This window comes from Falco biarmicus, chromosome 1, assembly GCF_023638135.1.
Source record: "Falco biarmicus isolate bFalBia1 chromosome 1, bFalBia1.pri, whole genome shotgun sequence".
NCBI lineage: Eukaryota > Metazoa > Chordata > Aves > Falconiformes > Falconidae > Falco > Falco biarmicus.
Window position 1 is genome coordinate 107,212,028 of NC_079288.1, and position 22,179 is coordinate 107,234,206.

The 22,179-nt window shown below is 38.2% G+C and overlaps 1 long non-coding RNA gene across 1 annotated transcript; it reads right to left on the bottom strand.

Moving 5' to 3' along the window:
• Positions 1-1,951: 1,951 nt before the first annotated feature.
• LOC130143684 (uncharacterized) lies at positions 1,952-6,635 on the bottom strand. The gene is made up of 4 exons (XR_008819834.1): positions 6,258-6,635; positions 3,240-3,303; positions 2,146-2,258; positions 1,952-2,041 (listed from the first exon to the last, which is right to left on the bottom strand). It is a non-coding gene; the product is annotated as an uncharacterized LOC130143684 (long non-coding RNA).
• Between the last annotated feature and the right edge of the window lie 15,544 nt (positions 6,636-22,179).

Below are 22,179 nucleotides of genomic sequence, written 5' to 3' on the forward strand. Positions count from 1 at the left end.
CGCTCATCCTTCACTACCTCTGTGAGCACAGCAGGCTCTTACTGGCCTGAAAAGCTAGAGTCCTCTTCTCCAACGCAATGCCTGCTCTCAGATGTAGATCATTATGCTTAAAGCTTTTTTTTAATGGGAAGTTAAACCACTCCTTTTCAATCTTTCACTCTGAGGAATAAAAAGAGGTCAAAATTGCAAATTCTTAACTCACTGGCACATTAAACCAAAGCTTTCTCCAACACTCTGCTTCCATCCTTTCACAACACTTTTCATACTATTCCTCTCCACACAAGCCTGTCCTTCTCTTGACTTCACTTACTCCTGGGAGCCTTTCAGAAGAGGGAATCAGTGACAAGACATTGTAACCCACATCCCCTTCTCTTATAAGCAGAGAAACAAAGATGCTCTGAAGTTATGGTTAAACACATAAAGACACAAAGACCTCCTGCATAGCTGTCCCTGGTGGGTCAGCTCTGGCAGCACAGTCTGGATGATCTGTTATGCCAAGAATCATCTTTTATACCTTTTTAGGCCATTATAGAACTGCCTAAGGTGCAGGATACCGGCAAAAGAACCACAGTACCTTTCACATGCAAATGTAAGAATAGGAAAAGCTACAGCTGGAGGCAGAGTCAGACAGCAATACAAATGCCAAATCCTGGCACATGCAGCCAAAAGCAGTGTGTGCCTGGCTCCAGGCACCCAAACTGAAGCTTTCTTGGCTCAAGAGGTAACTTGTCCTGGGGAGAGAATGTGGAACCATTTTAACGTCAGAAAAAAATCCTATTTGTAATGCTGCTACCTTGTGAAGAAAAATATGTTGTGGTACTGAAAATGGATCATATGAAAGATGAGCAACAGCCCACAGAGAGCCTATGGTCTATGGTCTTCCAAGATTTTACCATAACATACTGCTCTTTGCCAAGTTGAGGAGGAAAGATGCCAGTTAAAATAGTTCTTCCTCCCTAGATGAGACCAATTACATTCATTTTGTTTGAGACCAACAGCTTCTGGTTTCCCCCAAGTTCTGATCTAGGGTGGGTGGGGGGTCACTGCCTCTTACAGATGCTTTCTTCAAAGTCCGCTCCTCCAGGCTTCCGGCCAAAACAGCACTGTGGCAGGTACTTCAAGGTCTGTCCCTGTGTGAGCTTTGGCATGTGCCAATCAATCAATCTGGTGTGATGCTTTTGTCCTGTTGAGTAAAAACTTTAAAGCTGTGAACCTTGCTTCTAGTGGGTTGCATCTTCTGTTATCTTAGTACCATAATTAGATCCAGAATATAACCTCAGTTTAAACACCACTTGTTTATACATATCCTACAGTTTCTCTACTCTATGCAAGATCAGGCATAAATAATCCTTCCTCAAAACAGGAGCTACACTAAATATTCTAAAGTTCAGAGGATGTATATGAAGCAAACATTCCTTAGGACTACTGTGGTACAGCATATAGCCCAATCAGGAACACCTGGACCGCTATGTTCTTTTTAATTTGTGAAATTTATTATTTTTCTGATCTATTCTTCAGGATATTTCAGTCACTCAAGACAGCCAGCTGAAGAACTGACTTGAAAAATTTTGGATATGGACATCTACAACATGCATTACATTATACTTTTTACTAGTTAAGAATATGCAACAGCTGATGTAAATCAAGGAAGCTTTCTTGATTTCAGTACAGTGGTGCCAATTCATAGTACACAAGGATTTAGGCTGTAGTGTTCCAGCTAAAAACCAGAATTTAACTCAAGCTGTCCAAATATACTTTTTGACTCACGTATAAAGAAAAAGAAATGAGACAGACCTGGTTTGGTAAGACTATTCAATGAGATGCCTTCTCCTTCTTTCCTACAAATGCACTTTTGTACAGCACTGACAACTCCCCAAGTCCCACCCTTCTTAGTATTTTCTCTCTCTCAAAACTCACATGGAATACACTCATCCTACTTGCACAGTATTCCTCTCTCTCTTCAATTTACCCCCATTTCAAATATTACCTTTCGATGTCTTGGGACACACATGAAAACAAGCTTAGACAAAGGGTCTGACACCTGCAACCATTAGAAGAAACTTACTCAGAAAGAGGGAAAAAGATACCACGAGGCAGCAAAAAGCTTGTACATTATCTGGTACAAGCAGCAACATGCGTACTTACCAGTTCCTGGTGTCCTTACTTCACACCCAGAGCCATGTGCAGGTGTGCATATATATCCTGGTTCCAAGTCAGACTGGAGGCCTCATTCTTGTGTGCATGGTTGTCCTGGAATCCTGTAACAAAAACTTCTGATGACTACTTGTTTGCTTTCTGCAAAACATTTGTAACTGCTGGCTTTCCTGATTCGCATGATTGTATGAAGAGCTGGACTGCTGAGGCTTGGAGAAGACAAGCTTTTTCTCTGCAATACTGAAATACAGACTACACCTGCATTTGACATGGCTATGAGCAAACTTTACTTCAGAACAATTTGCTGCTTCTGTCATTTTGTGAACACATACATTAATCCTGGAAACAGATGATTTTTTTAAAAAAAAGTCTTTCTTTGGTTGCAATCTTGATGTAAGAGTTTGACAGTCCCATATCTGTCTTGATTACCTGGTAATATTGTCTGTGAGCTACCAGCAAGATGAACAGATGCACAGATCTGTTTCCCTTTTTGGCACAGGCCAGCAATATCTTTATGAGCACACAAATTTGAAGTAAAATACTGAGATTAGGGATGGAGAAGAAAAGCCTCAAGAAATAATGCTTATAAGAACTATACTTACACAAGTACATCATCATAAAAATATCATATTTAGAGTCCACTTAGTTCAATTTTTAATTCCCCAGTGGGTGACCACATTGGTGAGAGAGAAAGAGGTAAGCTCAGAGCTACTCACAGTAAAGAAGAAAATCTGCTATGATCACCAAATAAATGCATTATATACATAAGGTAACATGCCCGTGGCCAGACGGACACAATCATATGGATACAACAGTATGTCTGTATGATTTAAATGTATTTCAAGGGAGCTAGTTTTTCACATAGTGTGTTTCCTTCTCTGTTAAAAACATTACAAGTAGAACACTTAATTGAGAATAAATAATATCGATGTAGGTACAGAAGTCATAACATTTTATTTAGTTTACAGGAACAAAAATAACACCACTGGAGAACCATAAAAAAATCCTTTAGAACTTGATAGTGTCACTTCACATATCTAAGAGATACTTACTGACGCTTGCTTTCTTTAGAGAAGCTTACTTACCCTTAATACAAACAATGGGAAATCAGACACACAATGGTGACATTTTTAATTTTCTGATTGAATCCTGTATTAAAACAAAACAATAATATTTAACATCAAAATAGTAATACTTAACATCAGTGGAGTTTCCCTTCTCTAAAACAACCGGAAGTGAGATCACAGTCAAAACCCAAATTTGCTGGAGAAAATGGAGTAAACTTGAGGAAAAAACCAAACCAACCTTAAGACTTGTTTTTCCCTTGAAAACAGATAAGACAGTCTCACAGCCTGACATGTTAATTAACAGTTATGAGAATAAGAAGTATTAACTTACTGTCCCTGCACTTTCTCTTGAAACCAACTAAGTTTTATCTATAACTTTCCCTAGACACTGCATTTTATTCTTAACAGGGCTTGCTTTCCCTGTGTGCTCTGGGAATATGTGTAAAGCGAATTATCAAAGAAAGCAACCTGAAGAACACAAAAAAATACTTTGTTCAAATGACTTTAACTATTTCACTGTCCACAGAGTAATGAGTTGTAAATGAAGAGGAAAAAAATTACAAGATCTGGTCTCAAAGATTTTGAAAAATAACTTGCCTTAACAAACTCTACCCCAAGATCCGCATGCATACAGTTGTCCCTGACCTCAAGTCAGCACAGTATACAAGCCTGCCACTGTTCTCTGCTCCTGAGTCATCAAAATAGTGATTCCTAAAAAGATGACTTTTTTCTTTAAAAAAAGTTATTTTAATAGCATTTATGAACTAACAACAAGCATACACTTTACTGACCTGCTGAATCATGCCAATGCTCAGTTTGAAGTAAAGAAACACTACCTGATTTCCATACCAATTCAGAAAGCAAGATTTATAAAACATATTGATGGATCATCAGGCGTGCTTTTCACTGAATACAACATTTATTTTTAGCTAGCTTCAAATCACTGTAAACTAAAGAGAAAACAATGGCTCACCACCAAAGCAAAGAAAGACATTTTTGCATTTGACGGACAAACTTTAATCCCGTGACTAGTGTAGAAGATGGGGACTTTTGCTAGGTACCTTGAGAAAACATGGATTGACCAGATCATTTTTATTCAGAGATTCTGTTTTCCATGATATTTTCAGTAAATTAGCCCATCTTCCCACTGCATATACATAAATCAGACACACACTTTCTTAATTATTTTAGGGAGTGGCATTATAAATCTCTCCTTTTCCCAAGACCTACAATCTCATAAAACTAGAATAATGTGCATCATCTCTCTTGCATAGCTTCTGGCATGTCATTTTCGCCCTCCTTCCAGCATAACTGAACACTCTGTGGGATATTTGTAGTAACAGTCATCAGTCTCTCTAATGAAAGAAGCCTGGAAAAAATATGACAGTTTAACTATCAGATATTATTTCATAAAAATAAATCCTAATGTTTTCCAAATACGTATGATTTTCTTAATATCACTGAATCTGGCTATGTTGTTGAAAGCATTTGTATATTGGGCCATCAGTACTAAAGCTCAACCTATTTGCAGATTTTACAAGTGACCTATTTGTAATATACAGTTAATTTTATGAAATTTCTCTACCACCAAGTACCTCAAAGAGAAAACTATTTCCCATCAGACCACTGTCACTCATTCCTCCAAAGTGGGAGGATGCAGGGTCTTTTGACTCTGGTAACTGCCCAGTTAAGTGAAAGCACTTTAGGGCACCACCCCTGCCCGGTGACCCAGGTGGGCGTGGAGGTTAACTGACCCAAAACAGGGACGGCATGGAGCAGGATTGCTCTCAGGTGAGTTAACCTTCTGTTCTTGGGGATATCCAGAAATAATTGGTTGGGCAAAGCAGGCAAGTATAAGAACCTCAGGATCCTAATGTAGATGGCAGTTGCCTGAATTTGCTTCAGGTGTAAGCACTGGAAGCAACTATGCACCCACCTTCAAAGAAGCGGAACTAAAGGCAGAAAGTCATGCTATGGGCATAGTCCTAGAAGTTCCATTTTGCCAAGGCCTGATGTCTTCTGAATAGCCTAAAAGGGAGTAAGCTACACAAGGAATCAGCGGGAAGGTGCTTTGTTTGTCACCATTCAAATCACAAGCTACTGGAAGTTACAACAGGCAAAACTGCAGCCAAGGGCCAGCCCTCAGTGATAACTCACCCTAGATAATGGACCAGACTCTCAGCCAACATCAAGGATCAACAACAGGACATGGGCTGACAGACCTTCAGCTTTGAGGAAGAGATCCAGGCTCCTAACACCAATACTAGCTTCCAGGATTATGCAGTTATGCTCATGAGGTCACATACCAGGGAAGACATGCACACAGAGACCCTAAACCCAAGGACCTTTGTAGCTCTGCCTTAACTAAAAAAACACGCAACATTAGTGCCATCCCCTCATCACCAACTCAGTATTTTACCAGCACAGAGGATAATGGCTACTCCATTAAACTGATATGAGCAGGATCTTGAAAATCAGCTGTTTTAAAAAGGATTTGGTAACATGCCAGTCAATGAGTCTTTATCAAATTCCTAGATGGGATCTCTTTCTTCTCATGTGCCCAAAGCTCCTACAAGACCCTCTGCAAAAGGAAAACATACTTAATTTTATTGGACACAAGTCTTTTGTCCATTTACTTTTCCCAGTACTACCACTGCTCTCACCACAGCTTTAGAATAGAGCATATTTTAACACGGCAATGATCCTAACTGCAGTACAAAAGACATGCAAATGGAGTCTTGCTTGTCAACAAATGCTAACAGAAGTCTACAGAGGCCTGCCTGGAGTTTTCAGGGATTTATTGGCTCCTATTCATCATCCCCACCTGTTGGTTTTTTTTTTTTTTATTATTTGTTTATTTTTAATCTACAGCAAATGTCTCACTTTTACAGGTATCAGTCACCAGGCAGACTTTATACACAGACACAAAGCTTCAGTATAATGTGGTTTCCTTTCTCACCATTGCTGATTTCACAATTTTCCATTTCTTGTTTCTGAACTTCAGCAAGAATGTTCAACCTTTCTTGCACAACTTACCTCCTCTGCTAACTCATTCAGTGAGACTTATACCAAGTCTGAAGGCCAATTTCTGTTCTGTTTCATGTAACTCCAGTTCTAGAATAAAAATAGAAAGTAGTAAGTATTGCCTAAATCTATAAGGCACATAAACTCCTAATGCTAGGTGGTATTTAATTTCACAAGGAACCCTACTGGTTTAAGTCATATTTAACATGGATATGAGTCTATTCCTTACGTACAAAATTTAGAAGTCTGGAAGTTAACTTGCTTTCCTATTTTAGTTTCTGGTTAACAAGCATTTTATTGACTTGCTTGTTGCTTCACCGTAATAATTCCAGATGCGTTATGTTTAAGTTTCTATCAGAGCTGCTATCAGATCAGTTTAAGTTTCTATTTGAGTACATGCTACCACTTTTGTAGAATTGTTCCTATTACAGAAACTACAGAAAAAAATGCTATTTACTAAGTGTGGTAGTAAGCAATAAAGATAAATCTTGGGCATTAAGTCAAACAGTGTAATATAAATTTGATTGCAATTGACTGGAGATGTTGCCACATCAGAACTACTCTAGATTCTGCAGAGTAATTCTATTTTAAACTGAAGAACAAAGAAATAAAAACTCCCTCTTTGCATAGTAACTGACTTCTGTAAGGTCAGTTATAATTAAAGTGCTCACTGGGAGATTAAAGCACGAAAATACATACAGCTCTGAAAATTCTAAAACTGAGATCCAAGCCATGCTTTAGAAATACATTGCTAGTAAAACTGTTTCTTTGAATAACTCAGCTTTGATTTCCACCAAGTGTCTTATTATTCTAGAAGCCTCCCTTCTTACCTCCTACTTTTACTGTAGCTAGTCATCATATCCATTACCCAGTGTATTTCATCACTTAAATCATCATGCTCAGCAGAGATGCAGTAGAAATTGAGGTAACGGGGAACTTATTCCTCCTAGCTTCTCCTTGACAAACACGGTACTCAATAAAATGATTCCATTGTCTAATGCAGAATTTTATGCTCCCTCTGAGCATGACATGTTTTGCACCTATGAAGTCAATCAAATGCCAATGTTATTTTTCCTTTTATTACCCAGGACCAAAACAGCAGTTTCAATAAAAATAATTTATACCAACTGTTTCCGGTTAATGGAAATTCAAAGTCTTCAGACAGTGTTTTTTATTTCTGGTGCTTGAATTCTCAGAGAAATAGCGAAGTATAATTGATACCATATGCTTTTTATTGTTTTCCACATGAAAGAATCACGATTTTCAGTGGATCATCGAATTATGTCGTGGCACTGTGCCAAATCATCAAACAGCAAGGTCACATGTGATGAAGGTACAGTGTTCAGAATAGGAATAGCATGTACTCTTTGAATTCAAGGTTTATTTCAGTTTGCCCGAGTAAACCCAGCCAAGAAATTTTCTGGGGTTTTCCACAGTCTACAAAGCATCTCCTTGTAAATTACTGGAACAAGTCCAAGAAAATGTGCAAATATTCATCACCAAACAACAGGATTACAAAACACTATCATTTCAAAGAGTACATTAAAGCCAAGCCAGTTGCTTCAGCCACTTCAGAAATATTATTAACTACTGAATATGAAAATAATTGCACCTAGAGTTTTTCAGGAATGCTGCTGTCACAGAAAAATAAGTCTCTCTCACAGTTGTGCCTGCTGAAGCATTACGTGCATTAGTTCTTTTGAGTATTAATTTATCTGCTTTACACATGTGCTTCTCAAAATCACAAGCAAAGGAAAAAGGGATATTTTTAGAAAATCGTGAAAATTCTTTAGCTTTAGGAAAAAAACACCCAACTTTTCACTTTGTGTGCAAGTCTACATCAGATTCAGTAACTGAATACTTTTACCATTCTTTGACTCATTTTGTGATGCTACTTCACACCTCTACTTCTGCTGTATCATTTTAAGCTGAAAACTTGCTGCAAGAACATCACCTTCACATGTGTCTTGCACAATGGAGCAATTAGTCACACATTCAAGTATTACAATTTCAACACCAAGTGACAGTCAAAAACTCCATGGTTTTTGACTAGTTACAAAGTCATTGCAATACTACTAGTTTGGACCAGAGCTTTAATGTAGGGGAGACATCTCCCATTCTCAGAAAATTTGCTCTTCACATCAGACAAGGAATAACGTAACACAGGGAATGACCAAGCAACAGGAGTACGTCTGGAGTTACAAAGCCTGAACTGCTTACAGAGGTATTGCTCATGCATTTCTCATCATCACAGCAACTTTTCTTTTTGATCTAATATACAAAGTTGTTTCTAGAATAATGTACGTAGCACCAAAAGAGTTCATCAGAAACGGATGAATTAAAGCTTTCATTTAACAGTTCATGATGCAAATATTACTAAAATGCAACTGGCACATTTTATCCAATGGTAGGATTTTTGAAGAGAAACGGGAAACAGATTTTATCTCTCAGTACTCCTCAGGCAGGAAATTTAATTTTTTGCCTTCTGGAAGGGTTTCAGTTTTAAAGACTTTTGAAGGAACACAATGGCAGTATGACCTAAATTGATGGTTTTAAAGAGAGGAAACACTAAATTTATGGCAAAGACAGTGTTATAATCCAGTATCTTGGCCTTTGTTAGAGACAGAGCAAACATTGCCCTGGGGTTTGAATGACTCTGTGGACAATCTTCTTAGAATCTCTGCTACCATGGCTCTTCCAGGTCACAGACGAATTTATGAAAGAAACAATCCTCCCTCAAAACCTGAGCAGGCAAACAAGACTGAGGCCGAGTCTCAGCAGTCCTTTCTGCACACAAAATGGCAATCCTGCTATTTTACAGTTTTCCCTGCTTTTTGCCTCTGTGGACCTTTCTCTTGTTCATAAATAAATTAGCTGTATTAAAAGATTAATTTCTGTCAGATCAATACCAACTCTTAATGGCAGTTGTTAAGCCCTTTATCTGCTGCTTACACCAGAACTAGAAAGCACAAATCATGGGATGAAAAAACAACAAAAACAATTCTAGCAGATGTTCATCCTACAAGATTTTTGGACTTGACTGACCTTGAGAATTGGACCTAATTATGATCAGTGACCAGCTGCATCCCCACCAGGATAACGTCAGATGTTTGCCCAGGCTGGAAATCCTCTCTAGAATGGTGTGAACTATTTCCAGTCCATCTTGAAGCAACTCTGGCACACCCTGGGTGCACGGTATGAAGAGTTCTGCATACACGGGTACAGGATATCTGCACAGCTGTGAATCTGGCAGCCCTTCTTCTTTCCTACCTAAAGACCTATCCTGCAGCCGTTTGACCTCCAGAGGGAAATGTGGCAGGATAGGCCACGAGGTTAATTTCTGAAAACGTTTAAGGGAGACTGTGGGATTTGCTGGCAGAATGGAGGTATCTACAGAACAGAACAAGGCCCCCGTATTTTCCATAATAAAATGAGAACTTACACACCCTAGAAACATTACCTTTATCTTTCACAGGATGTTCAAGGCAGGGATGAGAATGCTTCATTTTTTCTTGGGGGAGCAGAAGAATATCCAAGAATTCTCTTTCTGATGAGAGAATCAGAGATTTATCCACTTGTCATCTCATAGAGCAGTATCTGTTGCAAGACAAAATGGAAGAATACCTATCTTTTAGTAGCATGCATATATGAGGTACAAATCAAATGTTTACCTATCAAATATGTACATGTACAAATGCTTACCTACTAAGTTTTTACACTCAGAGGACATTTTATATTTGCCTCTATTTTCTGGAATTAATTATGAATGCAGACTTACTCTCAAAGCTATCTTATTTTTCTGTTTCTCCCCTACTTTTTTTTTTTTAAAAAAATACACATTCCTGGGTGTCTGCCTAAGGGAATTTGGATGTTCTCAAAGAAAGGGATTGCTTAGGTCTGTCTCAGCAAGGGGAAATGAGATGTGGTTTTGCTGGAAATTGCTACAGGGGAAAGAAAAGGATTGGGGAGGAATCTGAAGTATTAAAACCCATGTAAGTCCAACTCCCTGTTGTGAATTCGGCAGTAGTCTACAGCCAGTTATGATGTGTGTGTCTTGCCTTCATTCTCCAAAATAATTTGCATGTATGTTAAACACATCCCAACCTCAACCTCTAAAAATGTTAAAACCTCTCACGAATGAGCTTCTGTGTAAGTACTGTTGGATAAACAATACTCAAAAAAGTTAAGAAGCTAAAAAAAATAATTGGAAATGATAACCGAAGCCATGAAATGCTTTTGCCAGAGGCAAATAAATTCATAATCTTGTCATTGTACCATTGCACATCTTATGCAATATGCTTGTCTTAAATATTTATTTAGACATGTGCAATAAGATATGAAGCTATGGTTTCTGTAAAATCCCCTAGAGGAAGCTTGTAGAGCCAACACATCAGGGTTTTCTTTTGATGCTGTGTTCCGTAATACCCTTTGTATGTGCTTCTCAGCTCTACATATATAAGATTAGAAGCAAAACACATCAATTCTCCAAAAGAAATGTTGCCATATGGCTTGAGAGGTGGCAACGCATTCCTTAGTGTACTGTCACTCCACATTTCTTGCCTCCTTGAAAATTTTGTTTGGAGGTAGGCACTAGCAGTAACGATATGGGACGACAATGAAGCATCACTTTGAGAGTGCATTCCACTCCTTCAGGTGCATCCTGGGGATTTACTATGAGCACCTACACTAAATGTACTTTCAAGCCATAGGTATACTCTTTGTTTCTTCATATTGGCATATATCCTTTCTCACAAATATCCCACAGAGCATATTCCCACTTGTAACACAGAACCCATCTGGAAATTCTTCCAATTGCACACAGTTGCTATTTCTTTGTTGAATATATTCAACAAAATGACCAAGCCAAATTTAAACTTTTAAACATAAACAAGTGAAGCACAAGACAGTCTTCCTCAGATCTGCGCAGCTTGTTCAACCCCAGCTAAGCAGTTGAATTAACATTTTTATTGGACACCTAAGGACTCCCTGACGTTTCATTTGCCCCAAAGTAAATGATTTAAAGTAGAATATTCAAAACACTATCAATTCTGTGAAAATGGCGATGCAGTTTCATCTTGTTACTGCTACACATCATTGTGGTCAACTATTTTCTTTGCATCACTTTGCAGTCTGTAACTACTCTGGACTTTGGGGACAATAGCATGAACACAGTGTTATCCACCTCCCCTTTTACTTGACGCTCTCTTCTGAAAATATTCTGAGCCATCTGTTGTCAGCACCAGTAGGTCTGCAGTCCCTACAAGTGTGTAGATTAGTTCAGGGTCAAAGCACACAAAAAATCTCTTTTCCCAAATCTTGCTCACTGTGTTGCCTTGCAAGTCACATCTGTCACAATCTGATCCCAAATATGCTATATGCCCACAACTCATCACAAAAGCCATGAGCTGAATGGTTCTACGATACTAGAGTTTTTAATTTAACTTTTTTTAAGTGTTCTCACAGTGGATCAGAAAAAAAAATAATGAGTGAATGTTCTGTTCATTTTTAGAAGGTGTGTGTTTCCTTGCTTTAGTGTTTAGTAGTTAATTTACTTCAATGCCATTAACCACAGGGAAGAAACAGCCCTTGCGAGCATCAAGGAATGATTCCCAGAGACTGCCACCACTGCTAACAGACGGAGCTGTCACAAAAGCAAGTATGATTTAAATCCTAGCTGGGACTCCAGGAACTCCCCAAAGCAAGCTATCCAGGAGACAAATGATGAAGTAGTTCTCCACTTCCCAGTTTAGCAACACTATGGTGAAGACAATCCTGATAGCTTTTGCATTAAACAGCTTCAGGCTTCAATAAGATAGAACAGGTTTGGTAAACCTAAGCAAGGACCTATAGCTGGGGCTAGATGTGGTCAGATGTGGATTGTGATTTTTTTTTTTTTTTTCCCTGACAGAGGTAATATTTTACTGCCATAGAGCCTAATGAAAAAAAGAAGAAAAGAAAAAAAACAACAACCTAGGTGCCAGAACATGTCTTGTTCACTTTTGTAAGCAGAGGATCAGTTTGGGACTTGGGAACGATGTCCTCTGACAAGGACATTGCATCCCTCTCCAGAAACTCTGCTTAGCTTAGGGAAATGTAGATTGTATATCAAAAATAAATCAAAATACCACAGTTCTCTCTGGAATAAGATGAGATTAGAATACTGTACTAGAATACCAATGGGGAAGATGAAATTCAGTTTTGGCATCCAGAACCAAACTCTGCAGCATTAGCACATTTTTTGGCTCTCTTTCGGCTTTTTTAGCTAGTAGCACTGACTCTGCAATTACATTTTTCGTTTATTGCAAAGTAGTAATTATCGCTCCCTCTTTTATTCACATTTGTCACAGCAACTTCCAGTCAAGTGCAGAAACTTTTTACAAGATAAATGTGACTGAGCAAATCTGAAATTCAGCATCACTTCTCCCTCCCTTTCAAGGCAGCAGATAAAGACAAAAAATATTCCTGGAAGAGTAACTTGATTAATAAAAACATCTGTAGGCCCAATGCTGAAAAAAGCCAAACTCCTCCCCTTACCCTTTTACTAGGACATCTACCAATATAGACCGATAAATATCTCATTTTGCTAACAAACTAACATGAATGAAACAGCTGAGATATATATTGTAGAGAGGCTAGAAAAAAACCCAGATAAGCTACAAATGTAATTTTGTGTTAAAGAGGACCTATCACTGACAAATACCAATGATACTAAAATAGCTATAGGAGACATACTGTAATATAGGCATTGTTCAAGCCGATTTGAAAACTCATCTGATTACACCAATTCCAAAATGGATAAAATGGGAAACTGTATCAGGGATTTCCAACTAATAGCTTTCCCAACTAAATTTCAAAAGGTAGCAAAAACTCATGGTGGTCAGACTGCACTATCGGATTTCCTTAAAATTTACAGAAAGGTCAAATGGGTTTCATAAATCGAGTGTTAAAAGCTATATCCAAGGAATAATATGGTTAATGCCCAAGGCCTGATCATCTGAATATTCAACTATCCTATCACAGGTTTCCAGAAAAGCATCTGACACCATTGAACAGCCCTTATCCTTAGCAGTTCTCAAAAAAATTGTGCTTTGGACTAACAACATTCAAAAGGCTTGAAACACTATATAAAGTGCACTGATAAAACAGATGGATATAAATCCTGCCCCTTTCAGCAAAAACCGTAAGTGCTTCAAGGATGTCTGCTTCTTCTCCTTTTAACTTCTGCTTGGAGACAGGCACTACTTATGCATACTATGTCCATATTACATTTTATGCTATAGGTAAAATATTGCTAGCACGATCTTCAGGCAATCAGAACAGCTACAATCAATGTCATTGCTAATATGATGTGACTGAGAGGAGACATAAAATATACTTTCAGGTCTTTGCTGTACTTTACCTGTTCTAGTCCACTTAGGTGAACTTCCCCCACCAACATCCTTTATTCACATATTGTATAAATTGTATCAATATTTTTCCAACCATGCATGATGCCTATCAAGCATATCCTGGAATAAATCATAGCAAAAGATGGGGGGATTATAATGACACGAGAATACTGAAGTCAAGAATACCTGTAGATAAGTAACAAAGTAATTTTCAGCTGGGTTTTTTTGAGATAAGCATCTACGTTCTCAGCATATTCTACCCTTGGTTGCCCTTTTCCCCTCATTCTTGCCCAACAACAAAAATTGTCAGCATGCACCAGGAACTGTATTTCCTGGCACAGAGGTCATACATACACGTTTTCTTAGCAGCTACTGACAGGCTGACTGTATGCCAAGTATTTCATTTCAACTATTCTATCTGCTGTCTACAAAATTAAGAACTTAGATTTTTAAAAAGACTGATCATTATTGTCCAGTCTCAGCTTCCCTTACACTCAGAAGATGTCTTTAATACAAACAGACTCTGGCCAAACAGAGCACTTTTGAAAATCCCCTCCTCAGTGACAGGAGAGAAGCACAAGCCACCATAACCACATTAAGAAATATCAGAAACATACAGGCAGTCTGTTATCCAGATCTTTTCAAACTTAATATCCCCACCCAGCAAAAATGATACAGACCAACCTCTGGCCCCATGTGGAGATGATCACAGGAGTGAGGGTTGCATTTCTAAATAGATCCTTATGCACTCTCCACAAAGACTGCACAAGGCAAGGCAGAGAACAAAAGGGGCCAGAACAGCAATTTGTTCTGTATTCTTCCAGGATTTTATTCTCTTTCGTTTTAAAACATTCAAGTCTTCTTTACCTTTTCATTACTTGCTCTAAGACCACTAAGAAAACAAGACACAATTGTTCAATTTCCAGATGATCTCCTATTATAACAATTTGGGCTTATGATAGGAAGACAAATATTCCTGTTATTGCTTGTTATTCTGCCAGTTGTTCTTGTTTTGGGTTGGTTTTTTTTCTGACAAAAAGCAGGATTGACAAACAGCGGAAACTACCCTCCAAACAGCACATTATTCCATTATAAATGCAAAGCTTCACAAGTGGCGATAATGTACAACAGAGCACAGGAGTCACCGGCATAAGCTGCTGCTGCTGCTATGAAAACTGGTTGGAAAATGTTGCTTTCCCCTCTGGCAGGGTGCATGCATGCCGTGAGCAGAACAACCAAGCTGTCGTTGGGAATTCTGCCCACAGGAAAGGCACATACCACACAAAAGGATAAATAAACCCCCAATTTTCTGTGAAAAAAACTCATCAGGAAACTTTCTCTCAACCTTTGTAGGGAGTGCAATGCCTCACTGCGGATGAGATTCAGTTGTGTAAACATAGGTATCAGTGGCATTTCAGCTGCCTCGGGACATGTGAAAATGTCTCTGTGAGGCTGACAAATGAGACAGGACCTCCTGCCCTCCTGGGCAAATGCAGGCCCAAGTGAGTTGCCCTAGGGCATCTTCCAGAGCACAATAGGGCTCAATGCTTAGGCAACTGAATCCCACCCACAATGTGTGCCTCACCAGTATCAGAGTCTGCATGTTCAGATCTATTAGGGTAAATTCAACTTTTGGTTGGTTGGGTGGGCAGGTTTTACTTGAGATTTTGAAATTTTAAAACAAGAGTGCAAAAAGCATTAGTGAAGCACAGTGGTAACAAGAAAAGGTACAAAGACGAAGGGGAAAAAAACAGAGGAGGAACATGGACTGAAGTGTAGAGTCCTGAGATACCCAGACAGAGGTCCCAAGGCAAGAAATCCTACCTGCAAAGCTCTCTTTTGCAGCCATCCACTCCTGCAATTGTCATTCACATTTGCATTAACTTTCTATCTCACCTTGGAGAGTGGAACAGCATCTGAATGCTGCACAGTGGTAACAAGTGGTGATAATCCCATGGATTTCCTTGAAGATATTATGGGAAATGAAGTTTTCACTGCCTGGCCCATGCTACTAATTTAAGAATGTGAGCAAGAGTACAGGGGACAGCTGGGAGGGAAGGATCTGCTTCTGATTAGAGGGGAGGAATATTGCACACTTTGCATGAAGGCTACAGGACCAGAAATCATCCAATGTCAGCATCTTCCTCTGAACTTTAATGTTACAGACTCCGTAGCCATCTAATTCCAGCTGATGCATTTAGGGGCAGCTGATAGGTGAAAAGCTCTGCTCTCCAAACACATATTCTGCACACGGTAATGCTTAGCCATTTTGGAGGCACTGTGCTATTCCTCCACCTGAAGAAGGAAAAAAAAGAGAAAAAAAAAAGAAAAAAAGAAAAAAAAAGAGAGAGAGTGTGAATGTAAAGAATTTATTTCTTTGCTCATCCTGAGCATGGAGAATAACACTAATGCCTTGAAGATATCAAAAGACTTATTTCCTGAGAAATATTTTCTGAGTTACTTCAGAGTGATTTGCTAAGAGATCACCACAGCCGACAGTCAAAATAAATCAAATTACAAATCATATTGTACAAAGGTCCTCAGCTAAACTGCCAATTACACTGAAGACGACAGGTATTACAGTATGTATGTCATAAGTTCCCCAAAGTATTACATTTTAAGCAAGGGTAGAATATTACAGTCTTCATTCACCATTTCTCCCCATACATGTACAATATGCATCATAACTAGATACTGGGGTACAGTTGTAAGGCAGTAAGAATCCCAGTCCACCCATTACCTGGACTGGACAGCCTCTCTGGGCTGCCTGCCAGAGCTGCGTTGCACTGGAAGCTCCACTAAACTCAGAAATACAAAAGTGAAGCACACTTAAAAACTCCCAGTATGAGCCATGAGTTTGTACTCACTTTGCAGTGGTATAAAATCGTTACATCCAGCACAGGCAAGCAGTGAATCAGTCGTTCTGCGCTGCATATGCACTCACACGACAGGACCTATCTTGCAGTCAATGTAATGTCACATTTTATTTCTAAGGAGCGGCCAATGTTTTGTCCCTCCTCCAAAAAAATCACAGAGGAATTTACACTGCAGGATGAATTGCAAAGCAAACACCCAAGACTACGATGCACTGAGCTACCTTCAAACTCTGAAACCATTTAGTTGAGACTGCGCAGCCCTTTCCCAAATTAAGATGACCTGAAAAGTGGGTTTGCTAACTCAGGCCAAGAGCTAGGCTCTGCTGCTTCAAGTATCAATGCTAGTTTATCTATGGTATTGAGTTGCACCTTATGGCCTCTCCTAGTTAGGGCTAACTTAGAGGTATTTGTGTTCCTCCTTTTCCAGTTACTTTTGTCCTAATTATTAGCACAGGTTTATAGAGAAACCTAAGCAGCAAATGCAAAGGTTTGAATATTATGAAGCACTGGGCTCAACGAGTATGCATTCTGCTTAGTTCAAGAAAACATGACAAATTCATAGCACGCTAATTTGTAGTAGTGTTAACTAATGTAGAACGAATTTGTGCATTTTAATATCACTGCAACAAGCATCGTCAGGATTCGTGGATGCGACCACTTAGCCCATTCAGGAGAAAAAAGAACGAAAAATATTAAATGGTATTTAATACATGGCATTTCATTAGATGCATATCACCTGATCCAGACAAATTTTATCACAGAGGTAAACAAACAAGCAAGCAATACCCCCAAATATTTGCAACTGTGCCATTAATGCTAAATCTCCTCAAATCTAACCCGTTTTTAAGGGGTTCAAGTTCAGACTGTTGGAATACAATGTATTCAATGTTTGATGCTACAGCCAGAAAAATACAGACATTACCAGTTCCAAGTCCTTGTCTCAAATGCCTTCCATCCAGACCTTTGGTATGGATAGAGAATATATGCTGTTCCATTTCATGTCAGTGTCTCAGTTTACTTTGCTTCTTGCTTTACATGCAACATATGTTCAGTTATTAGAGGTTTTCTGCATATTACATCACTTTTACAAGTGACCTCATGAACTTGCACCACTAATTCAAAAGGATTAGCGACATTTGCATGACATTTGCTCAACATTTCTTTGAACTTACTTCTACTAAAGGATGGGCTGTTGAACAGAAGTTCATTCTCCTGCAAGAATAATAGAAAATAGGCTTTGGTATCTGTTAAAAACATGTGTATCAGCAGGCAATCTCCTGTTACAACAGAGTATTACTTTTGATAACACACAGAACTTTGATCAAACCCGTATATTCAGTTGAAATACATTCACCCCTATTGTCTTGTGCAGTTCCAGTGGCTAAGCTACTTCAGTTTCAATTACTGCACCCTGGCTCTGACAGATCACAGAATAAAGTAGCCACAGTAAATTATTCAGAGTTCTAGATTATAGCTGTTTCCTAAGTACTCCTGCAGAACTTCAGTACACAAGGCATTCGGCAGTTTACAGTTCTCAAACAACATTTTGCACTGAAAATACGTTTTTCTTTCTTTAAAAACAGGCAATTTTTTGTACTTTAGAGAAAAATCTACTTTCAATTAAGATGATAAAGAAAACATGCAGCCATTTTTCATTTTAGATTTCTAATGTGTTACTTCCCAGTGTGGCAAATGTTTTCCTGTTCAGATTTGTAAACTGAGAAACACAAGGAGAATGAACTAAGGACTAGACAAAAAAGAAACAAAACAGAGAGTGCAGTGCAAAAACAATGTACATTTTTTTTAACTGAAAATTGTCTATGTTCCATCTGGCTGCTAAGACAACATCTTTGCTGTAGCATCAGAAGCAAAGGTTCATAAAGAGGTCACTTTTCCAATTTGGGATTCACAGCCTTGGGTTATAAAACCAGCTTTTCCAGGGATAAAGACAGGCACAGAATCCACCTTTTAAGACAGCAATGCACCTACCTCCCTGCCTCTCTCCTTACAGTGGCACATCTCTGACTGTAACAAACTCCTTTATTCCAGGCCATTGCTTTGCAAAACAGGAAAACTAAGGACAAAATTCAATCCAAGTTCCCCAAGATCAATGTGTACACTCCAGTCACTGAAATACTGGATAAAAGGAACAGATGTCAACTCCTTGTATCTGTTCTAAGGGAAAGCCGCAACCGCTGTTGTGCTGAATGTAGAGCAGTTTTCTATTAGTTATATTGCCGGGACTCCTCCTGATACGAGCCTTCAAGAGATATAGGAAGTTACGTGCCTAATACATGTGCCCTACAGACTGCAAGCATGAGAGAAAAGATCCATCTTGTCAGCAGTAAGTCACCTTCAGCAACAAAGAGCTGCAGGACTTTACTCATCTCTGGGAACAGTATTACTAACAACCAACACCCTCCCAGGTTTAGGAAGCAATTAAACAGGCCTTAGTAAACAACATGTTTTGGGTCTACATTTAAGCATTAAAAATACACTGTCACCTGTATATATTTCCCAGAAAACTGCAGTAAATATAATACAGTTATTTTTTAAAAAAATACATGGAATTAAAACATATTGACATTTCTGCCTTTATTCACCTCTTTCTACTTTCCCTTCTAATTACAACTTTTATTGGAGCTGAAACCACATTTTTAATAATTTTTGATCCACCTATAAGTACCTACGATATACATTCTGAACACATGTACAATCAAAAAATCTTTAAGATACTTTGTACCTAAATACTTTTTGCAACACACACATTCAGTTACAACCTGCTGAGACTAATACAAGTACTTTACATCAGGACATGGGCACAGAAAGAATAAAATTTAAAAACACTTTTTTGTTTCTTGGCATACTTGAAAAATATTTGCTTTAGAGATCTTCCCAGCTACATTGCTTCAAAAGCAATGGCAGACAGGAGAAAAAAAAAAAAAAAAAGCATATGGCCTGAATAGGGTTAGATTTTCACAAAGGTGAAATCACTTATCTAAGTGTCTGTTTTACCCTTTGAGTTTATGAAATCTTTAAATCATTAAATCATGTTTACTTTATATAGACAGAAGCATTGTCAGGAAAAGAGAACTGCAACTCAACAGAAAGAAGAAAAGCAGCAAGAAGAACAGGAAAGTTTGTTTTCACACATATGAAGGTTATAAAAATGAAAAGAAAATGTATGTTCACAAAGCACGATCTATGCTTTCTACAACTGTTCTTCACATCCAGCTCTGGCTTCTCCCTTCTTCAACCACAGGGATGACCACTTTTCTTATTATGTGCATACAGCACTTAGCACAACTGTCTTGACTTTACTAAAATGCAGAGAACAAATCAGAAAACGGAGCACATGCATTTAATCTCAACAAATCTCTACAGAGAACATTTTCCCTGAAACAATCACCCCTTTAAAGAAGCATTCATCTTCCACCTATTTGCTGTGCTTCGTAAGATCTGTTTTATAGAGAGAAAGATGGGGGGGGGTGGTGGTGTTTGAAATTAACTAAGTGTTATGTCAGTCCAAGAATTTGACACAAAACAATACAATATACTGTCATCCTATAAATCTAATGTGGGTTGGAAATTGGCCAGTGCTGCGCCATTTGAAATACAATTTGCATATTGTCACATATTTTAAATACATGGGTAATAATACATATCAAAAGCATATTTTTTGCACATGGGGAAAATAAAATAAAGGAAAACTAATTATAAAAACATAGCCAAATTTTAAGTTAACCCAAATCCAAAGAACAATCTCCAGGCAACCATAAATTACGTGGTGTCCTCACTCAATTGAAAAGCCACTGCTGCATCTATGGCTTGGGGGACAGAGATGGGAGAGTTCTGTTGATCAAATAAACCACAATACTTAATGCATACTTAATATTACATTGTTATTTGAGGAGATAATATAGGCTGAGAATGTTAATTTAGCCCCATGGTATACAGCAATTATCCATTGTCAGCTACTTTCTCATCATCTACCCTTAGATCCCACTGGCAGTAAAAACCCAATGCCAAGCAATGTCTGAGAAGACATAGATCCTCTGTGCCTCATATTTATCTACTGAAGGCTGACCAAACTAAAGAACATCTCTTCTGAAGCCGATGCTCACCAGATGGCTATTAATTTTAATGATAACAAAAGAAACAATAATGAATGTGTGCATTGCATTTCAGTTCAGTACAAAAGTTTACAACTCCACTCTACTTACTAAAATAACCCTCCCCTCTTCTCCCACTAATAAAAAAACAAAATACAAATCACAATGCGGCTGTCCTATCTCCTAATAATTTACATGTGGGCCAGTATCAATCTCACGGTCGATGTTGAGCAATCTTTCTATGGTCAGCAATGTCTGTGTCCCTTCAGCTCGGTCACTGAAACAGATCTTCAGCTAGTGAAAATTCAACCTAAGTGTCTTAAACTGTGTATGTCTTAGTTCACACACTACTCCTAACAAGAGCTGACAGTTTCATTTTGCAGCACAGTTTTGATTTGTCAGTCTTTAAATTCAGTTTTTACCCTTTTTGCTTGGATGCAATTTCCTTCAAAACTTTATAACAAGATATGCTTCCACAGGCTGTAACTCATCGTAAAGAAATCTCTGATCTGGGAAGTTTAAAAATATCAGGGGAGGACTTTTAAAGCTGTTAACAAATGTTTCAGACTTGAATGCCAGAACCTAGGTTCAGATCACTGTTTACACACTTGATCCTCATGGGAATTTAACACACTTGAAAATGGCAGACCTTATAAGAAATAGTTGCAGTTTCTTGATTGACTGCTGCCTCCTGAAATCTTGCAGTTTTACAACTTTGCGTTTCTACAGTGAAATATAACTGAAGAATACTATTTGAGGGAAATTACTTCGTCTTGAATGCACTGGCATTGAAACACATTTAACTATAGCTAGATAAAAAAAATCAAGCACGTTCTGCAAATTATTATGTTCTCATGAATTTACCGGAACATGAATTCACTTATAACAACGTGACTTACTGCTTTTATCTTTCAAGATGCTAACTGGTAAGCAAATTCCAAAGTTACATGCCTGACTGCATAAAGAAGATGAATTTTGAATCATCTACAAATCCCAACCGCAGACCACTCATACCCTTCTTCAATAGGAAACAGAAAATTGCCACATGACTTATCAGAAATTCAATGCTATTTGAATTTTGAACATTAACACACTGAAAAATGTGACTACAAATACCAGCATTGAATATGTGAAAAAGAATATATTCAGCCTCATAGATATTCCTTCAGAGGATATATAAGTTAAATTACTCAAAAAGCTATTCACTGTAGACTTTTCATTCAGATGTAGTTAAAATGTAAGCAAGCCTTGAAAATTTTAGTTTGTTTTTCCACTTCCTGTGTTATGCAACGTACTCAAGTTACACAAGGCTGTTTTTTCAGCTGGATCACAACATGGTAGCATTTGCAGACCAGTGCTGATGTTTCATTAATGATCTCCATAACAAGAAGATCATTGTTTTCTTTTATGTAAATGCTGGCTAAGTTACAATCACATAAAAATTTACTACGTTCTTTTTGGTGGCCCAGTATCAGAGAGAAGGTCATGCTTCCTACCAGTTAGGACACTCGAACAATACACGTAGGCTATTTTGGGTGAGTGCCTAGTGATTAAAAAA